The sequence below is a fragment of the Zonotrichia leucophrys genome, chromosome 3 (assembly GCF_028769735.1).
Source record: "Zonotrichia leucophrys gambelii isolate GWCS_2022_RI chromosome 3, RI_Zleu_2.0, whole genome shotgun sequence".
Classification (NCBI taxonomy): domain Eukaryota; kingdom Metazoa; phylum Chordata; class Aves; order Passeriformes; family Passerellidae; genus Zonotrichia; species Zonotrichia leucophrys.
In genome coordinates, this window is record NC_088172.1 from 82,213,960 (window position 1) to 82,236,158 (window position 22,199).

Below are 22,199 nucleotides of genomic sequence, written 5' to 3' on the forward strand. Positions count from 1 at the left end.
ACAAGTTAAGCAAGCCTAGTTTTCTTCCTTTGGTCTGAGAAAATTTTTACTTAGAGATCTGTAAAGAAATTCAACTATTACAGTTAAACATTTTCCATTTTTTCTTCTCTAGTTAAAAGTCTTGCCATTGGTCCACAAAAAGGTTTTTGCAGAAAATTTTTGACCTCCTTAGACACTGTTATAACTCTCTTAGGGAGAAAAATCATTAATAGCTAAAACCACAAAAGAACAGACTGTAACCTCTTTTCCAAGCAGTTCTCTTTGTATAATTTAAAAAAAATAACATTATTTTTCTAACATTTACCCCCTCACATATTTATAGCAATATTTTTCTTTTCATTTGTTTTTTTTTTTTTTTTTTGAGGATTTTCTTATTAAAAAAATATTTTCTATTTGTTCGCTCTTTCGAAATCATTCTTATGGGAATGCACCATATTTTGAAGTTCTTATTCCAAGACAGTTCACAAAGTAGGTCTCCTTGTAGTTTTTGCCCTGTTTTGGCAGCTTTTTCTGCCTTTCTATGCTAATGCAGGTAGGTGGATTTTTGCCTTCAGCCAGTTCTGCCTTGTGACAGCATGAGGTGGGTTCACAGCTCTGTCAGTAAATTTGACATTGAAAAAGGGACAAGGTCAAAAAATTTTCCACCAGTCACACTAATATTTTCATTAGATTAAAGAAAATTCTTACTTATGGGCATTATTAGGACAAGTTTAGGAAGAAATCAAAGACCTTCAAAGCTATTCTACTGTGCTGTGAGAAGTATCTTCAGGCACAACCAACTTTGGAGAAGAGTATAGACAGTTTAATTGCTAGTTATAGGATCTAAATGTGTTCGGTGCTCTCCAACAGGCACTTTCAGCTGAGCAGTCCAACAGGGATTTGCCTGAGCTAGCCAGTCAGGATGCTGTTAATATGAAGCTGTGAGTAACACACTGAGCAGCTCCAGATAGCTCCAGGCTGTGCCCTGCCTGAGGTGCTGTGCTCCACACCTTCCTTTCCTCAGCCAAGAGTATTTACAAGAATTAACAATGACTAAAAACATCATACAGGACTTCCCACTGAAGCAATGGCTGATTGACTCAGCCAGCAGAAGCTGTTTGTCTTTGTTATCCTGTGCAGCTGCCTGGCCACATTGCAGCGCCGAAGTGTTGATGCTGTGTAGGCAGGTGCTAACAAACAGGAATCTACTGCAATTTCCTTTGAGTAAACTGAAAATTATTAAATGAGTACAATAAGAATGAGAGATGCAAGTGTCACTGGAACAGCTATATTTGGCAATAAATCTACCCTTGACTACCTGTTATTTGCTAGTTCTCACTGGCTTAAGACAGTGAACTGTCTCTACTTTGTGTTTCCAGAAAATTTCTGCCCTGGTGAGGCTTCTCAATGGTACAGATTATATCAGGGCATCTTTTTAATCAGTTGTAATTCTGGTATCAAGTACAGTTTAGAAATCTATCAGACCCAAGAAGTCTGTCTTCTAATCAGAAGTTCTGATGAAGGAGTCTGGCTTATTTAGTCCTGTGATTATTTTTGTGTAAGGAAAATGTCTTTGCAGTCAAAAAACTCCTGCAAGCACAAATACAGCCTAGGTGTGAGCACATACTCCAAAGCCATGCTTGAATTACAGGAACTGCACCGAGTCTGTGCTGCTTCTGTTGCCAGAATCTCTAGAGAAATATCTTGCTGTTACTGGTATTGCTCTAAACCACTTTGAGAGTGCTTTGTTAAGAAGACAAAAGTTCAAATCTGCCTCTGGGAGTCTGTGGCCAAAGCCATCTCCATTTTCATGTTTTTCAACACTCCATGAGGTAGAATTTAATCCATTATTTAAAATTCCTTTTAAAATAAGGTTTGTTTGGTTGTTTTGGCTTTTTTTTTTCTGATGATTTTCTGAAGGGTAAAATGTCCCCTAGAAGAAATATAATCAGTGTTTTCTTTGTGGTACTAATCTGGTCCTTTTTAGTCATTTTATTTCCTTTTCTTATAAATTAAATTTATTTGCAGAGACAGAACTCTTCAAAGATATTCCCAGAAGATCTCTGGTTAGATTATACCACTACTTCAAATGATAATGAATCTGTTTCTGAAAAACAAATGTTTGTCTCTTCCAAATTGTGCCTTGAGTTCCCCTGAGCTTTACAATTCAGTGAGCATTAATGTTACATAGCACAAATAATGGGACTTTTTCTGAGAAGACAGGATACAGCTGCTGATGCTTAATTAAAACTTATCAGATTTGTTGTGTTGCTTTGATCTGTTGCTTTTTTTGTTTCTCCACCTTTTGAGCAAAGGTTCTGTCAAAGCCTAAATGTATGCTGCTTGTTCATCTCAGTGAATGTCATGCATAGGACCTGTCTCTGAAACTTTTGAAAGAAAAGGACAATTCCTTTCAAGGTGCAAATATTGACAGGTTTAACTGTGTTTACATTGTATTTTTAGATCCATGTTAACAATATACACAGCTTATATATTCAGATGCTTTCAAGCGGGTGACAGTGACATACTTTGTACACACAAGTAAATATGTCTGGAAGAGTTCAAAAAACATGTGGAGATGGCATTTGAAGGTTGGGTTGTGAACTCAGTTGTGATTGAACTTGATAATCTTAGAGGTCTTTCCCAACCTCAATGATTCCATATGTGCCAAAAGCCCTAGAACAGGTACACATACCTCATTTTGATGACCATCATTTATGCAGGAAGCCTATACCACACCATATACAATATGCAGCACCCTACAGAGTGGTGATACAGGCATTGGGCAAGACAAGAATTAGTCAGAGGCAGCATAAGATGCTGCTGGAATGGGTCAGAGTCGATACTGCTGCATGACCTATAGCAACAAGAACACCTTTGTTTTCATAGCTGCACAGGAAGTGGCACAGGACAAAGACATTTTTTGGCATAATTTGAGGAAAAGAGGCTACGCTGAACCAAACCAAATCAGAAGAAAAGCAGAAAAACCTGCAGTTCTCCCCCTCTCCTTTCTGTCTTTTGCAGATTTTATGTGCATTTGAGCATGGGGTAGAATATCTCAGCTCTCAGCTAGCAAAGTCCAGGGGCAGGGTGACATGTATGACATGTAGGGGCAGTTAGAACAAGCTTCATACTGTCTTTGTACCTAATGGAAACTACTATATAACCATTTATCTTTCAAGATTTATATGGATTATTGCCACTTAATAGATTAAGTAACAAATAGATTACTTTTCCCCCGTCAGATTAAAAATATTTAGGGTGACACCCTAAGAAGAGGAGTGAAGAGTAATAGAGAAAGCTTAATCATAATATAGTGTCAGTGATGTGTACTGCTTAAACCTCTTAGGATAAAAACCAAAAAGTCCACTTTTGGTGTTTCATCCACAATCATGCCAGTGAATGTAGGGATCATCCAGGTACTGAATGAGTACCGCTGGTACTTATTTACCAGTGAATAACAAGACTTCTGGTGTTAGGGTCCAAGCTTACTATTATGGATTCTTAAAAGGAGCCTTTTCGTTCTCCTGAAAGAAAAATATTATGTACAAAACCAGAATTTGTGCTGCTTTTGCTGCCATCCAGAAAGCAATGCCATGGCATGCTGCAGGGAGAGCACGACCACGCTGCCTTTGCCACCTGGGAAGCCAATTTGGCTGCTGCTGTGCAAAGAGATGGTTGGTCATGGAGGTGATGACTATTGCTAGAGGAGCACATGGGACAAACACCAATGGCTTTCCAGGATTCAGCTGCCCCTGAGCTGCTGACAGCCATCTCCTCCCAGGGATGGCAAGATTCAGCATTACCTGTAGTACTGGCAAACCTTGAAACAACAGCTATGAAATCAGGACAGAAATTAATTGCACCCTTTGCTCCATCTAAGCAGCTACAAGCTTCTAGAAGTTGGAAGGTCATTAGCAATAAATAATGCAGAGGATGGAATTTTTAAAGAGGATATAATGTGCCTGAGAGCTGCTACCATGCTCATTACTGATTTCTGCCAAAACTGTGTGTGTCTTCATAGATAAAAGTAGTCAAACACCAGATCTTAAGATCTTGATTTGAGCTGGCATCATTTTATGTGGTATTTTCAGTCTGAAAACAGCACAGATATGTTACAAATTGATGCTTGTGACTGGCAGGTTTCAACAGGAGCAGAGGAACTCATCTACTGATCTCTCCATTTGGATTTATCTCAAACCTGCTATGGAGTCTGACTCTATTATTCTGTGTTACTTGCCATACAACAGAGACTTGATTTAATCCCTATTTCAGATAAACCTCAGAAAGGTTTGAGAAATATAAATTTACCATGCTTTTCTCTAAGAAGGACATTGTCCTCTACACTCCTCATTCCTCTCTGCCCCAACATCCTGCTCAGAAATCAACTCTTTTCACTTAAAAAGGACAGTCTCTACTACTGTGTAATATATTCCACAGAAAAAAAGCTATTTGATTTATATTGAACCATTTAAATTAAAAATTGTAAACATTGTGTTAAAGGACTTGTCCTCATTCTGAGACATTTTAACTCCTTGTTTTAAACTCTCTGTTTCTCTGCCACATAATTGTCAGCAGACTTCTAACCCACTCTTTTGAAATGAAAGGTTTTATTTTTAAGATTATGGCACAAACTTGACAAAGTGGAAGGTGGCTGTGCAATGAGGACAGCTGAACTAATGGATTATGAAAGGCATTAACATATATGTAGGAAGATTAATCATTCTGTAGGTCAAGACTAGAGTTAGGATGCTAATTTGCTGGCATGGTAAGCATCTTAATAAATGAAATAATTAAAAATCTTTTCTAGCCAGAGAAATAGATGTACACCTGCAAAGAGTGTATATGAAAATATAATAGTCTGGGCTTTTGACTGGGGAAGTTTTGAGAGTTCAAGCAGCATCTAATATTTATCTAGCAGCCTGAGCTGCTTTGTCATTTTTCAAAGTTACAGATAAAAAAAATAAAGGCCTTTGGACACCCAGAGTTTTTTGAAACACAGTATGGAGAGACCTTGAGAATGCATAGGCAAAAAATAGATTCAAGGAGTTGCATTAATCAGGAAAAATCTGTCTTCCTGCTGAATGAGGCAGACATGCTATCTAGCAAACTGTTTAGAAGTATTGCTTAGGGACTGCTTGTGCTATATGAAAGCTGTTCAGCTTCCTCTTTCTGCCAAAACAACTTCATTTTGATATTTTCACAGCCATGGTACTTGTTGTTTCAATTTGTTCCTTATTCCAAACCTCCTTCAGAACAAGGTGGTTACCTTTCAGACACCTGAAGAGACACCTTCACATTTTGAGTTTCACTTTGCTTACAGTGAACTGGGAAAAAAACATATCAAAACAAGTGAGCACAAGTGTTTTGGGGGTTGTATTTAAAAGAACAGGAAGACATAAGCTCCTTTATGAGACAGCTCAACGTTTTGCATTGAAATTCAGTTGCGTGTAACGAAGCTAAAAACACATGCCAGGCCCCTCAGGAAGTCTCAAGGTGGTGTGTGTTGCTTGTGTAGGGATGGAAATGTGTGGGCAGATGTTGGCATTCCCCACTCAGTTTTTCAGGTTTCTGATTGAAATCAGACGACCAGAAAAACAAGATGCAAATCACTCTGAGAGATTAAAGATAAGCTTCTAGAAGGCTGGTGGGCCAAGTGCACAATCACAGAGGCTTCAAACTGTGGTCAAAGAAACAAATCTGCTGCTGGTTTATTTGACTGCATACAGTGAAATGAAACCTTGGACTTTCTGTTCAAAGAAATAAGCTTTTATCTAAGACAACTCTGCATTGCTTCCCAGAAAGAACTAAAGCAATGTTTGCTTCATTATTCCTGGTTCATGGTGGGAAGGGCAGTATTATTCAAGTCTTTACTAACTGTATTCCTTTCTTAATCCTCTTTAGGAAGCTCTTAATCAGATAGTCACTCATTGCACAAAAGAGCAAAAAACGACAAATGCCAGGTAGAAGAATACAAAATACTATTGGTAAAATATTCAGAATTGCAATTATTACCTTTCAATTAATAGGATTCACTTACAACCATCCTTAAGAATGTATGCTCTGTAATTCTTCCTCATAATGAGGAAGGAGAGGTTCTGTTTATCTTGTGACCTTTGGACCTGGAATTACAGATGATACTGAAACCACAAGGTTTTCAATAAATGGCTTAGAGCTGACATCAGGAAATAACATCACCCCATACCAAAAATAAGCAGCTGAACCAGAACTTTTACAGACCAGATCCTCAAGATTTCAGAGCTCTGTATTTAGATGGCCAATGCTGCAATTAGGATTTAACTTTTCCTGACTATCTATGCTGCTAGGTGAGACCATGTTTTCTAACTGCACTCATCTGTTGATACTGACTGAGCACACCTTCAAATGATTTTAGCATTCCATGTGGTGAGGTTTTTGGAAGCATACCTTCTATATTGGTGCTGAAGTGGGAGCTGATGGCAGGTGTGTGTATATTAATATTTGGATCCTATCAGGACAGTTTTTGCGGTGGATCTCCAATCCATGCCTGTTTCTTATGCTGTATCTCAGAGTGTGCAAACCTGGCTCTTCCCAGATCCATGCTGAGCTGAAAGATGGGACCAGGGGCTGGTCTGAGCTACCCCTTCCATCTCCATGAATACATGCAGTGTGGGTGTTGCACCTGCAGCACCAACTGTTCTGCTCGGTAGATCTGCTCCTATTGCACTGTCCTACTTGCTAATACACAGACATCTTTAAAAAAATTGCCTCTGTACCCTTGGAAATTATTTTAGCCACTGTGCAGACAGAGGAATGGGGCAGAAACAAAATCTGGAGTTGTTTCATCACTGAGGAAACTGGGAATAATGTGGCTAAAGGTTTTTCCTGCAGGAGCTATAACCCCATGCCTATCTAGCCTTGCTGCCTTCAGCATGGCCCCAGTTTCAGCACTGGCTGCTGCCCCATGCCAGGACATGGCACCAAGGCGTGCCTGAGGCTCAGAGGGCAGCTCTGCATCTTGCTGCTCCTCTCTGTCCTCTCTGTCCCTACTTCTGCAGATGATGGAGGGCACAACAGCTTCCCAGGGCCCTGAGGTAGCCAGAGACACAACTCTTTTTGTCTCTGGTGCCTCCTGAAGCTAACAAAGTAGCAATCATCACAGGGGTCTATTCCAGCTGAAAGAATGCTGGGGAATGTAGCATTCAAAGGGAAAGGTAGAATTTTCCAGTGGCGGAGGCAGGGGGGAATCAAGCAGAATGTAAAATGCAGAGAGAAATTAATTCAGCTTTCAGCATGCAGTATACAATGGTAGCAATTGCTACTTGTACATTGAGCTCAGGGCAATATATCACAAAATTCATTTCTCTGACCTTGTGCACATTTCTTTCTCATGAACTAGGTCTTTATGTTTGATTCATAAAAGCACAAGGGAAGTGCAGAATATTCAACTGTATAAAAGCAATATGTAGGACAGACTTTGCTGTCAGATGAATGATGAAACATTTGCACAAAGATGAATAGATTAGGTTTGTGCAAAACAGTGGTCTAATAGTTTGAGAAAACTATGTGTGAACAATGAAGTTTCTTGTTCTGTGGCTATCTCCATGCTATTTGGGCACTTTCTGTGGTTAATAGGACAAGTTTTGGGGCTGGTAGTGGCTCTGATACTTGTTCCTATGGAATATGTGAAGTTTATAAGGAATGCATCTGGGTATGTACAAAAGAATTATAAACCCTGCATATTAGGGGTAAAACCACAGCAGAGCTGATGTTTTACTCCAAGCATCAGCATTTACTCTTAATGCCTTCCTTCCTTCCTGGGGAAATAATTTTAGTATGAATATCATTCAAAGCCAGAGGAAATCAGTGCTATTTGTCCAAATATATTAACTTTTGCCTAGATTGTGTGGCTGCAACCTCCTGTTTTATGGAATTAAAGCATTTAACAGCTAGGGCAAGTTTAAAGCAATACCAGATTAGGACAAACTGGGACAACTTTTAATGCATCATGTCATATATAGGATGGGTCCCTATTCACTCTAAGTCCTTTCCCTTTTTTATTTATTATTATTTATTTATGCATTGCCAAAGCAACCTTGTGCATCAGTGATTAAATAGGTAGCCTAGATACCTGCATCACACACTGCATTTTTTTGTGTGACTGCACGTAGACAGATGGTTAAGGGCTTTGGAAATTCCACCTGGAACACTGTCTCTAGTCCATGGCTTTGTTCTTTTTTAAATGAAATCAGAAAACCTATTAAAACTTGAAATGAGTACAACTTTTAAATGAAAAGAGCTGCCAAACAGCCAAGCAGGGCTCAAAATGAATTTTGCATTTTAATGCACAATGAATTAGCAATCCTATCCAGATATGTACTTAGTATCTTCTTTTTTTGACATCACAGACATCTAAATCATTCAAATCCTCACTAAGGTAGTTAATACATTAAACCAACATATAGGAGAAAATTAAAATACCCAAACAACAAACCCAACCAATAGAGTCACACATCAAAAGGAAATTTGCTGCAGAAAATTTACTTGAAGACAAAAGACATATAAATCCTTTTGCTATTTTTGATAATTTTTAATAGGTACAATAAAGAATTTCCCTCCCTTTTCCTAATTATATACAAACTAACAATGAAAAAGATGGGGAGCAGAATTGCCATTTTCAAATATGATGATATAGGTTAACCTGAGTTTAATTAACTATCAAAGTTAAAAAGCAGCTACAAAAAATTGTAAAATTTAAAGATTCAGGAAAAGGAAACTAAATCTCCAAAGACACACATGTGCAAAAATAAGCACAGCATCTAGATTAAACACTATCTTCTAAGTCTAAAACATGACTAAAAATTCAAAACAAGCAAGATGACGCTTCTAGAAGAGAAAGGAAAGAATTCTTTTGAGTTTGGAAGTGCACCGACATTGCAAACTCTACTAAAAATCCATGCAAAGGGCTTACTTAGAGCTGTTTGTTCAGCTGAGGTGCTGGAGCAGTGAGTGCTTGGCTGACACATTGCCCACTGTCACACGCAGTGCCAGGTGCAAGTCAGGTTAGGCTTGGCAACAATAATTCAGCCTGTCAGCCCCAGGGCAGGGAATGCTGGTGGCTTCAGTGACCATCCAGGATTTGTTCCATTTATAGAATGGTTTGACTTGGAAGGAACCTCAAAGATCATCCAGCTACAACTCCCTGCCATAGGCAAGGACATCTTTCACTAGACCAGGTTGCTCAAAGCCCATCCAGCCTGGACTGGAACATTTCCAGGGATGGGAGCATTCACCACTTCTCTGGACAAGCTGTTCTACTGCCTTCAGAATTTTTTCACTACATACAATCTACACCTACCTTTTTTTTCAGTTTGCTGAATTTTGCTACTTCTTTCTTTCTAGAAATACAGCAATTGCAGAAAAGACATGTGTAAGCTCATGTATGGAGAATATATTAATTTAGAAAGCTTAGGATATAGCTTAAAGAACTCTGAAGCTACCTGAAGTCATGTCAAGAGATGTGGCTGAACTGCTGGAACAAGGCTGCTGCCTACACCCAGCTGGGAAGTCTCCATCCAGCTGGGATATCCATGTGCGTTATACTTTGCACAGCTCAGTTCTTATAATGCTAGCTTTCCCTTTCCCAGCCAGGGCACCTGAGAGGACTTGTCTGGGAACTTTCTTTCTACTCTTGCTTGACCTTGTCTTTTTCCTTCATCTCAACCAGAAATTTCAATGGGAAAGGCTTTATGGCAAAGGTGGTATTACACAGGAGAACTTGGAGGGAGAATAGAGCACTCAAAGAAAGTGGTTAAGGATTGAATTATGAAAGGTTTCCATTTGCTGGCAGAGGGGGAAGTTTGTCCTGTAGCTTCACAGAAACTAGAAAGTTCAGATGAGCCAGAAATAGGCAGCGGACAAAAATTTTAAAAATAATCAGTTCCAACACCCATGGGGAAATGACCGCTTCTATACTTTACAGAGTCTCCACATTAAATAGATGAAATGTAGTTCAGAGATTCTAAAAGGTGTGCTTTTATTCTTTTCTATTTTTTTTCTAAATAGGCTTCTTCAAATAGCTTGTTTTCAACATATCCTTAAAAGGGCACCCCTGTGTGTTTGCCTGAGAAGGTGGAGGGCGTGTTTTGTGCGAGCCACACAACAATGGCACCAGCCATGCTCAATTCAGTTCCTCAAGAGAAATTGGCTCCTGCCTTTAATGCAGCTTCTTTTCGACTATGCTCTGGGAACCACACACCATTATCCAGTCACAAAAGAGTAATAGATGTGTAATAATTATGTGGAGGAAAACTATAATGTTCAGAAAACTGTGCATTTTCATTTCTTGTTTTAAATGCATTTGAAGCATTTTCAGCATAAGATAGACTAAGATAAGCAGGCAATTCTCATGCTTTCCCTTTGTGCCATACTCAAAATGAAGTTTCCTTTGCTTCTGTCAAGGCAAATTCTGTTAGGCACAATAGTGCTGATTTGTATTGCTTTGAACTGGTTTAGGTCACTAGTAATGCTATGTGTTTCATACAAGTGTCTGGAACAGAGATCAACCTGTAAATCTCCATCAAAGCTATACTCATATTTTCCCTAAGCACATGCCTGAGCTAGCTTTAATTATGTTTACTTCACTATTGGTTTTTATTTATTTATTCATCTTTCTTTGGAAGCATGGCTTCTTAAGGAGCTTAACATCTTTGCACTGTACTTCTCCATGAGCTACATGGATAGAAACCCAATGCAAAACCACTACAGTGGCTCTCCAATTTTACTCATGTAATTTACAGACAACTTTTCATTTACTCTACATCTGTTGCTAATGATTCATAGATTTGAACAGTATTAGTAACTTTCTGACACCTCATGTTCAACTTCTCTCTTCCAACTTGTCTTAGACTTGTCATAGAACATGATGATGTTCCAAGAAAAGGACATTTTGTGCTTTATCAGATTTCCTCACTTGAATTTTAGTACAACAATGGAAGAAACACCATGACATGTCTTCCTTATGAAAGCTATTATGCTGACATATCGAAGACCTTCTCCCTTTTCCTGATGCTAAAGAGCAAAAGCTTTAATTATTCTATCATTAGTTAACTAGACAGAGCAGAAATCATCCTACCATGCTTTTATTTTATTCTGTTTTATTCCTTGCTCTAAAGGTTCTGCTGGCATTTCCAAAGCATAATTGGATTATTTCTTGAAGTCTTTTTATTTGTGATTTTTGCATCTGACAAACATACTGTTCCTTGTGTTAATGGTACATTATGCAACACCCTAACTTCTAGTATGTTTCAGGACTTCAAGATGGTGTGGGCTTTACCATCAGACACAGAAGTAGCAATTTTTGTTAAAGAATAAAGCAAATAAGTCATTGTTCCCGGTTTTTGCCCCAGGCTCTCTCTCACCTCCTAACAGTAAGTCACACAGGTTTCTACTTTTGAATGAGAGCCAGAGCTGGTAATGAGCCACACGCATCAACTGTATTTACAGCTTTCTTTCAGAGCAGTTGGTGGCTTACATAAAAATACAAAACATAAGCTTCATGTGGAAAAAACTCTCAATGAGATTTCCCCATTTTCTCATTCATAAATTAACAATTTCCTAATTCAGGTTATTATTTAGTCAAGTAGTCAATAATTCAATCAAGTACAACAGATCATGATCATTCTGCCAAAGGCATATGAGCACTTCCAGAGCATGGAAGGCAGAGGGGCAAAATTGCTTCCAGAGAAGTTTGTCAGTCTTGAAGGTCAATAATCACCAACGAAAAAGAGCTGATGCTGAACGAGATTCCAAGTAAAGGGTTCAATACAAAAGGCTGCATGTGTTTACAGCACATTCACTGAGTATAAATGTGCAAGAGAGCTGAGCCCCCAAGAACCTGGACTAGGGGCAGACTGGCAGCAGCACAGCTTGGTAACCCAGATTTGATCTTTGCACAAGTGTATGGAACACAGACCTTTAACTTCTGCCACTTGTGTGTCAAAAAGCTTCTGTATCCATGTTGGCTGGTTTAGAAATAGCATTTTTTTTAATTGTAACTTGGCTTGAATGAGGAGTGGCATTCAGTTGGCCGTGGCATTCAATATGTGTGGGCACAAAGAGCTGCATTCAGAGCTTTAAGCCATCCCATATAGTTAATCTTGAATTAAAACACTTGCATCTGATGTGAGAACCAATTCTAAGCAGCAAAATGTCTTCCAGTGAGCAACATTAGGCATGAAAGCCCTCTGGCATGCAGAAGTGGGGAATATATAAAAGTCCTAAGTGTTCTGCAACAACATTTTTATTGGGGGGGGGGGGCTTTTTTGGGCCATCACCTGATGACAGCAAAGGATTAGTTTAATAGAATATTATATGTTTTAGACTTTTTCCACAGAAAAAGAATATATTTTCACATCCTCATTTGGGAATATGTATCAACCATAGAAACAATCTATGACACAGTAGAAAGTTTATGATAGGGGATAATTTAGAGTTGTCAGATACTTTATATCTTTCCCCACCTTTTCCCACTTTTGAAAAAAGGGGATCTGCTTGCTGCCATAGTAAGTTGTGAAAAAAAGTCTGAAAATGTCATGGAACTTGTTCTGATTTTTGGAAGACTTCAAATGCATCCACATCACAGCTGTGTGATGGTCCGTGTCCTTAGCTACCTCCTGCCAACAAGCGTGAAGGGGCTTTTTTTGTTAACTAAAATCTCAGGAGCAGCCAAGCCACATGAATCATGAAGCTTATCCAGTCCCAGCCTGAGTAACACAGGGGTATCCTCTCCCTACATGTGGAAGTTTAACCAATTTTTAATTACTACTCTATCTGCAGATTGAATAGCACAGATATTTCTTCCACTTTTTCCTCCAGGATGGAAATGGAGTGGCAAAGGACGGATAAGAGAAAAAAAGATTTGAAAATGAATGTCCTTCTGCACCACCACAAGGAACAGTGAGCTAACAAAATGATTGTTTTAAAATTACTGGTTGAACCTTGAATGAACTTGTTAGTTAAATGTTCTGCTTGGCAATTTTAGCATAGAAAATATTGGAAAATAATGTGTTTGACTAATCATTATTATTTACAGTGGAACATGAAAAATTCAGTCTAAAGTGTTCAAACATAAAATTTGTTATAGCCGTCATCATATTAGAAATAAATGAGCTGTGAAAGGTTCTGTAGTTTGTTTCTTTTTAAACTTTTATTTCTGATTTTATTTTTGCATGGACCTGTTCTTGCATTCAGCTGCCCTCAGTCCTTTTACTGGCATGCTTTGGCAGTCACAAACACCCTTACTCTCCAACCATGCCTTCTTTTTCCCTCTAATGAATTTTCTTGTGTACGAGGTGTCTAAGTGATGTGCAATGTCTGAACTGCTCTTATGGTTCCAGATTCCTCATTTCTTCTAAAAATTTATCAAAGGGCCATTAAACAGCTTTTAGGTTTTTGTGGTTAAGCCAGCAAGGGAAAAAGGTAAACATTGATGTTTAATTTATTGCCACTATTATAAATTTGCATGGAATGTGAAGACCTATATTACTCCACTGAGTTTTACACATGCACATTACATTTAAAAGAAACTGTCTACAAACCAATTACATTATCTTTATAGACCAAATTTAGTCCATATTCCTTGCAAGATACACAAGGGCTTGAGATTTTAATGATTTACACAGTACATGGTTAAAACATTTCACTACCACTTCTTTTCTCTACCACATACCTTCATAAAAAAGGTATGCTAGTATGTGCATGCATTAGGAGGAAAGGCTTATAAAATTGACGTTAAAAACCATATATTGGTTTTTAACCAATCACCAGATATTGGGGTTTTTTTTCCTTAATATTTACTACTTTTTTCCCCCAAAGATTTGGATGCACATCATGAAGCTTTTCTACACAAGCTGCAGTTAGATTTTTTCAAATATCTGGTTAAATTTTTAAAGATGCTTTCAACTGCAAGTTCACCTGTGGTTAGAGCTGTCAGAAAAATAAAATAATGAAGTAATTAAAAAAAGACTTATGATAAAAAAATCTCAAGAACTGGTAACATTGATATCTCAACAGTGTATCCATTCTAAATATAAGTGATAAATGTTTTAATAGGATTTTAAAGTCCTTATGAATATATGTAGTACAGTAAGGATGACTAAAGTTGGCCATGTTTCATCTACAGATTTGAAACTGCCAGCCCATCTCCCACCCCAAACAAAAGAGTATGTGGAATCAAACCCAGGCATACGGTGGTTTTGCCCATGGCAAACCCAACTAATATCTCAGAGTCAGAAGCTCAGGGTCTTTGTGAGAGGGAGGCTTCAAGGAGATGGTTGTACTTAGTAGGTGTCAACAGAACTATATTCTATCAATTCCATATAATTCTCTTTGGAGGCTATTTACACTTTCAACTTTTTGTGATAATGAGAGTATTAGAACATCTGTTACTCATTCTGATATGAGAAATGGGAATAAAAGCCCCAATTCTCCTTCTGCCTAGCCTTAATGATATTATATACATTCAGTATACATTATTCTAGCTGCCTCTTTTTCAGGCTGGAGTGTCCTCTTTTCCATTTCTGCTTTTGACTCTGATTTAGTCTTGTCTTGTGTGGAAGCTGTGTCACACTTCTACAAATTTTTAAGACCAAAGGACTATAGAATCTTAGAGGTTGGAAGATCATCAAGACAGGCCTAAAGAACATTTAGTTATGACCATCACTGCCATGGATAGGGAGACCTCCCACTAGACCAGGTTGCTAAAGGCCTTATCCAGCCTGGCCTTGAGCAGTGCCAGGGTTGGGGCACCCACAACCTCCTGTTCCAGTGTTTTACCAACCTCATAGCAAAGGATTTATTAATATCTAGCCTAATTTTCCCCTCTTTCAGTTTGTGCCCATTACCCCCTGTCCTATCCCGGCAGGTCCTGATGAAGAGTTCCCTTTCAGCTTCCCTGCAGGTCCCTTCAGGCACTGGAAGGCTGCTGTGAGGTTTCCACACAACCTTCTCTTCCCCAGGCTGAACAGCCCAGCTGTCTCAGCCTTTGCAGGGGTGATGCTCCAGTGTTCCCACCAACTTCATGGTCATCCTCCGGACCTGCTGCAAAGTTCCATGCTCTTCTTACACTGTGGGCCAGAAGGTAATGCTCTTCCTATCTGCCAATAGAGGGCTTGGTCCAAACCATCCTCCTATAATCTCATAGGTGTTGCACACATGTGCACAATATTTCTTTCAAATTTCATTATTTTAATTGCTTCAAACATTTAGTTTAACTTCTCTACCACTGATGATATTTCTGAAGAACGAACACCAAGATCACAGTGACTCCAGGATCTTTCTCTGGCAGCTAAGGGCTAACACAGAGCCGATTACTGTGTGTGTTTATTTTAACTCAGGTGCACTAATTTGCATTTATCAATATTGAAAGCTGTCCTCTGGCATCAGGAGAGCCTTCTGCAGTTCCTCAGGCAGCTCTGTTTTGGCTGTCCCCATTATCCCTGTGGAAATTGCAGGCAGTGGCGCTCTGTGACCGCCTGCCCCCACTGCCCACGGCCTGGCTGTGTCCAGGCCCGCCAGTCCTGAGCCATCCCTCAGAAATCCCCCTCCTCATCCTGCTCTCCCCTTTCAGAAGGGACTGCTCAGTTCCTGCTCTCTGCCTTTTTAAGGACAGCTTTTCCCTAAATCCTGACCAAATTTGGAGTGGGTCTGAGAAGCACTGCAATAGAAATATCTTCTTGTCCACTAGGGGGAAGTGCCTCCATAATTAGGGCTTAGTGAGTGACCATAGGGACCAAGAAAAATTGTGTCCTGTGTTTCTAAATTGCAAGACAACGGTTGTTTTGAACTTTAATACTAATCGTTTAATGCACAAACGAAAATCCACTTTTAGTGAAGACATTGACACATTAGGTACTAAATAACCTTTTCAATTGAATTGTGTTAGACTTGCTTTAATGCAGACTTCTGTTCAATAAAAGCTATCGTATGACTTAATAGTTTCACAGGAAGCTACTGCAGAAGAACAATTAAAGAAAATGAAAGAATTGCATTTCTAGCAAAATCTGTGTGGTATTCAACTCTCATAAAATAGAAATACCATTAACCTTTAATGAAACGACATTAAATTACTTTCAAATAGTTGTCACTCTAAAACTGAGTCATAAAGAGAAAAAACCTGAACAGTGATCTGTTTATCTCTGCAGTGACATATGTAAACCATTCTTTTTTCAACCTTCTGCTATTTGTATGGCACCATAAAAGAAACACTGGTTAAGGTAGAGGTGCACATCTACTGTAACATTTAAACTTATCAGTTGTTTCGTAAGAAGAGAGTATGCTAGACACTTGGTCTGCCTCAACCTGAACAGTTTATTCGCACAAAGTTTAGAAATTTATGTATGAGAGGACTAGGTTTTGTACAGATACAGTATGGCCACTTTACATTCTGATTTTATTCTTTTCTTACTCAGCTCTAATAGAGACCCTACCATTTTTAGAACATTTTAGAAAGGCATCCACAAAAGCAGTACTCATCAGTAAAATTCTCCAACCGACTTAGCAGCTTACAAAATTTCCAATAATAAACTCTTGTGCAGTATTCTACTGAAATTGAATGAGGTTTGAGCTCCTACTTCACTGTAACTCTTCTTCATCACTATTTTGAACATTCATGAACAAACAGCAGTCTCAGAGAAATTTAGTGGGAAACCAAATGTAACACTGATGTAAAGTCACTGCCTGTGTTTAGGAAATAGTGCAAATATCTGACCTGAATTCCTTACACCACCATTTCCATGCCTCCTGAGTGAAGGGACCCTCTTTTCATTTTGTCATGAAATTACTGTTCTATTATAAAAGGGGAAAAAAACCCCCAACCAACCAAAACAACAAAGCAGAAAAAGGTGACAAAATGCCATCACTGTGGCTTTTGTTCTTGTCTGCCAGAGTTCTGCAGCCAGTTTCACACAGAATCAGCCCACCAAAACTCTCATGGCTTCAGTACTCTAGATTTCATGTGACTCCTTAATTCTCTTCAGCATATCTTCCTATTATTTGCTCCTATCAGTTAAAACACTTCAATATATTGCCAGGAAAGGACAACTTCTGCTATCTTGAATCATTTGTGGTTTAGGATAATGCTACATGGAAGTTACCAATAAAAAATAACAACAATAACAATAATAAAGGCTTCATGACTGTTCTAGAAATTGTCACTTCATGTTTCCTGAGGAGAAAGCAAGGCTGCATTATCTTTTCCTTCCCTTGTGCTGCAGCCTTGTCCCTCTGCAAACCAGAGCCTCCTTGATGCTCACCAGGCGCTGTTGAGGTCGGGGCAGCAGTGGGAATCCCTTTCCCTGCCCAAACACGCGGAGCCGAGGGGACAGGTCCCTGCTGCAGGCACAGCCCCTGTACAGAGCTCCGGAGGAGGGGTGGGTGGCAGGGCAGTGCCCCTGCCTGCCTCCCTCCTCTGCGGGATCAGCATCCCCTGGGTGCAGGCAGGAACACCAGGGCCTTGGCCACTGCATTCCAAACACACCACAAAAACAAACCTGCAGCATCAAGGTTTTTACAGATCACTTCCTTGAACTTCACGGTAGAAATGGTTTTTAAAAAGCAAGACATTGCACTTGTGTGTTTTTTTTTGTTTTTTTTTTTTTTTTTTAAGTTTAACACAAAGTGACAGTTGACTAAACAGTTTTACATAAAATTTCCATTTCCATTTGAAAAGCTTACATTTGCAATAAACATCCCTTGCTGGCTCTGATCCCAAACTCAAGCTTTGCTCTGGAAAAACCCTCAAACACTGAAATAAACATTATTTCCAAATTGGCTCCGCCACCTCACTTCACAGCTCCATCTCTTAGATAACATAAAGAGCTTCAAATTTACAAGGTGTTTTCCACTTCACACCAACATACTGTGAAACAAATCACTCGTCTGCAGAGTGAACCCTGCTTCATGAGGTTTTTGCTTTAGGTTCTGTTCTGAGCACAAACTGAAAAAGAAGATGTTCACTTACCACAGAAGATTCACTGCTGAGTTTTGAGCAGCAGAACTGTGAATGAGTGGTGCACAGAAGAGAGCATTTAAATGACACAGCTTTCCACTGAAAAATGGAGAATTTTGACCCAGCTAACTGAAGTCTAAAACCTATAATTAACAGTGACTAGGCTGCGTAAGGCTAATGGATTGCCTATGCAGACAGCCTATCATTTTATTTAAAATATAATGGAAGCAAAACGTTCCCTCTGCAATCAGCAGGTTGTAGCAGCAGAGCAGAAATGAACACAGAGAATAGGTGGGTGTTCTTTCTCTGGGTATCAAAACCTTGTTGAAGAAAACACATTTCTTTTGTGAGACTACAATGGAGATGTGAAGAGAACAAGGAAGGATTTCAGAAATAGAGAGCGTGAGCAGAGTTGCACACTGAACGGGTCAGAAAGGGGTCCCTGCTGTCTGAAGAAATACAGAGCTATGCCTGGCTGTCTTTTTTTTTTGCTGCATGCTGCTTTCAGACACATGCACAGGCTACCTGGTGGAGAGTGGGATGAGTGATGTGTTAGACTGCTCAGAGCTGGCTCACCACTTAACCCTCAGCTGTCCTGATGAGCATCCTCCTACTGACAGGTAAAATTTGACAAGTCGCCACTAATTTGGTGCACTTCAAAGGCTTTTGTACCTGCCTCAGTGACAAAGGGAGATGTCCAAAGTTTTGATTCACTATTTTCCAGGGTAGACTTCCCATTTCTGCATAGTTTGGAACAGCATGACATCAAATAAATCTGATTTCTCTTTTTGTTTTAGTAACATCATGCTTCACAACATTTCTAAATCCTGGATTCTGCACCTATTGTAGCTATAGTAAAACCATAGCTATAGTGATATCATTAGCAATCTATTCCACATAGATATTTATTTATAATGACAATTAATATATTTTTTTAAATTGCTAAATAAAGTTAAGGCCAACTGCTAGACAGATTTTTTTAAAGGCCCATTATTGGCAAACCTGTTCCTTGACCTTTAAAAAATTAAAAGACAGCATATTCAGTTTATCTCAGGTGATTAGACACAGGCAGAACAGACATCTGCTACCACTGCAGTAATTCAGGCTACAACATTATTTGCAGTATAACTGTATTTCCCTGTTATTTTTTAGGCATTCATAACTTCCTGAAATATTAATAAGCGCTGAGATTTATAATGTATCTAGGGCTCAGTCTTGTGATGTATGTAGCTCTACGGCCCTAAGCTGGCACTAGAGCTTGTATTGACATGTTCTTCTAGAAAGAAATCACAACAGAAAATAAGGCTGGAAGGCATCTTGAGGGTTCATTGAACATCCCCTGGCGTTCCTACCCCATGGATGGACAAGCATACATTTTTCTAATTTATTCTTAGCAACATCCAATGACAGAGGAGGGTGCCTGCATTCCCCCTCTCAAACCTCTCTGAACTCACAGCTGGGATTTCTGCTGAAGTTGAGCCCTTCACTGCCAACCTATTTGAGGATTTTTTACATTCTTGGATGGAGAGAACAGCTCTTTTGGATGGAGAGGATTGGTGCTTGAACAGGACCTAACAGCAGCCTTTGAATACTTATGGGGAACTTCTTTAGAAGATGGAGACAGGCTCTTTACTGTGGTGCTTGGCAGGAGGCAATGGTCATATATTAAAGAGAGACAGGGGAGGTTCTGGCTGTCCAGAAAGACAATATTTTTACTAGGAGGATCATTATGGGCTGAGTAAGACTCTCCCTCCTTGAAGGCTTTTGAGATCTGACTGTTCAAAATCGTGAGCAACTTAGTCTGAATTCACTGCCCCTGCTTTGAGGGAGAGGTTGGATTAGAAACCTCTCAAGGGCCCTCTTAACCTGCATTATTCTGTATCTCTAATTCTATTTCTCTTTACAGAAGACCCTTGCAACTAAACTGCTTTACTTCTATCTAGTTTAAAAATGTATCCAGCCTCCCTTCAGAAGGTGTGTTTGCCATGAACCTGGCTGTTATTTCTCCCCTCTGCTCTGTCTCTGCATTTGTTCTGTCTCTCCTGAAGGGCACTGAGCCTCTGGTTTTATATGATGAGAGCCCTTCTCCAAACTGAGCTCAGAGATACTATCAGAGGCAGCATAGAGACTCTCAATTGCTTCATAAAAGCTGAAGCATCATTTGAGATGGTTACATAAAAGACAACAGAGCATGGAACATTATATACACAATAGTATTTTGGGGCATGTATTCTTTGAACAAAATCAGTTTGGAACTACTCCAAGTGCTCTGTACACATCCTCAGCCATGCAAGCCTTCAAATGGGAAAACTAGTGTTACCCTGAAATTCAGCTTTGCATCCATCTTCTCCAAACTGTGATCATTTTTCTCCCTTGGAGTTTTTGTGCTTTTTTTCCAGAGTAGTTTCAAATTCACCATTTTCCTCCAGAAACCTTCAGATTGGCACCAAATGTGAATGTTGTGCCCAAAGATGAATGAACTCAGAATATGATTTTAGAACAGAAGTACATTTGCAGCTTTAAATAATGGGTAGTGCTTTGACAGCAGTATTTTTAATTTTTGCAAACAACTGCATCCCCATAGAACTAAAAAATGCCTTGTAATAAGTCCTCTTCAAGAAAATATGGAGCAAACTGTGTCTTTGTTGTTTATATGAAACAAAGAGCCCAAACTGTCAATTTTCTTCTTTACTGTTTTCTTTTGAAGACTCAGAAAATCCATAAAACTACATTTGAACAATAATGACCAGAACCATCTAAAACTATTTACCAGGAACAATCTAAAACTATTTCTGCAGTCCATGTCATGCTTTTCTTCCCACAGCCCTACACAGCCTCAAAGCCCAAAGCAATTCCTTGCAGGCCCTATTTTTTCCTGTTTCCCTGTGCTCTCCCCATAGCCATACCCAACTTTGTCAGTCCGCAAAGATTTTCTTTTGTGCAGGGAGTCTTCCCTAGGGTCTGTTTCGATGCTCTTGGAGATTTTAGGACATTTAAGTATTTCTGCAGCCCCATGGCTAACTTCTTCCCTGTCTGGAAAAGTACCTGCTGACCTTGGCAGAATGGCAGTGAATTTAAATATACAGACAAATGTAATTTTTTACTATTTTTCTTGAGCACATTCCTTCTCCCTTTCAAGAAACTAGTATAGTCAAAAGAACAGCTTGGTGACATGAATTTTGCTGGTTAATTCTTTCTTTCCAAATTATGCAAAATATCATCTTTACAAAGGCCCATACCAATAGAAGATTGAAAAATGGCTATTTACAAGTGACAGCTTTATGAGAATCTTTATCCTGGCACACACCATTTTGATTACTTAGACACAGTTACAAGTCAAAAGACCTCAGGCAATTTGATGTCATGCTTAGATTTAATAATTTCATTTATCAGTTTTTCCTTATGGTTTTTGAGAGGTGATAAACTGGCAAAATGCATATTTAATCTGTATTTGCTACAAGTAAAACTGCCTCTGAAGTACTGGACATTTATTTTTACAGCTGGTTCTGAATTCAAATACACTGGTTATAAATAATTTCTGAACGTCATGTAATATTTATGCTGGAAATCTGAAGCTCTGTGTCATTTTTTGAGAAATGAAACACAGGGAGAAGAGGCTACATTTTCACTGAAGCAGTGCAGGCTATAGTGTCGCACACAGTGCTACCAGTGCCCCTACAAGAACCTGAGAGCAGCAGTTGTTGTCCTGCCATTGCTGAGGAATCTGAAATTCCACCTTGACCAGCATAAGGAATGGGCTGTAATATCTTCTCAGCCATCCCCCTCCTCCCTGCCCTTTGCCAGCTGATTTATGTAAGAAAATAAAGTGTATTTTCTCAGCTCTATCCCAGTGTTTGCATCCACATGACAGAGCGCAGAACATCAACTGACTTAGATGTGTTGCTCTTTTGCCAGATTGATTTTTTTTTGGTGGGAATGGTCAGGTATGTACTTATTACATCAAGTTGTTCAGCTATAACCATGCTCTGGTTACTCCTTTGTGTGCTAAATTTAACTGTCCATCTTTCAGGTGAGAGCTGCCTTACCTGACTTCAGGAATCTCCAGTTTGGACAGCTCTGGCTGCCTGCCCCATATAGCCAACAGAAATAAAGATGAGCAAAAAGGATAACAAACCTGCAGATGGCAAAGGCTGGAAGGAAGAACATGATTGCTTTCAATTACAGTTTTGAAGACCTGGGATGAATGCAGGCTTTTGTGCTGAAATGGATTTTA

At 39.2% G+C, this 22,199-nt stretch overlaps 1 long non-coding RNA gene across 1 annotated transcript in view; it reads right to left on the bottom strand.

Annotated features, from left to right (window-relative positions):
- The window catches only part of LOC135445874 (uncharacterized), a 70,757-nt gene extending 52,674 nt beyond the window's left edge, over nt 1–18,083 (bottom strand). The window contains exon 1 of the long non-coding RNA XR_010439628.1: nt 17,978–18,083. This is a non-coding gene — a long non-coding RNA (uncharacterized LOC135445874). The remainder of the gene's footprint in view (nt 1–17,977) is intronic.
- Nucleotides 18,084–22,199: the final 4,116 nt, after the last annotated feature.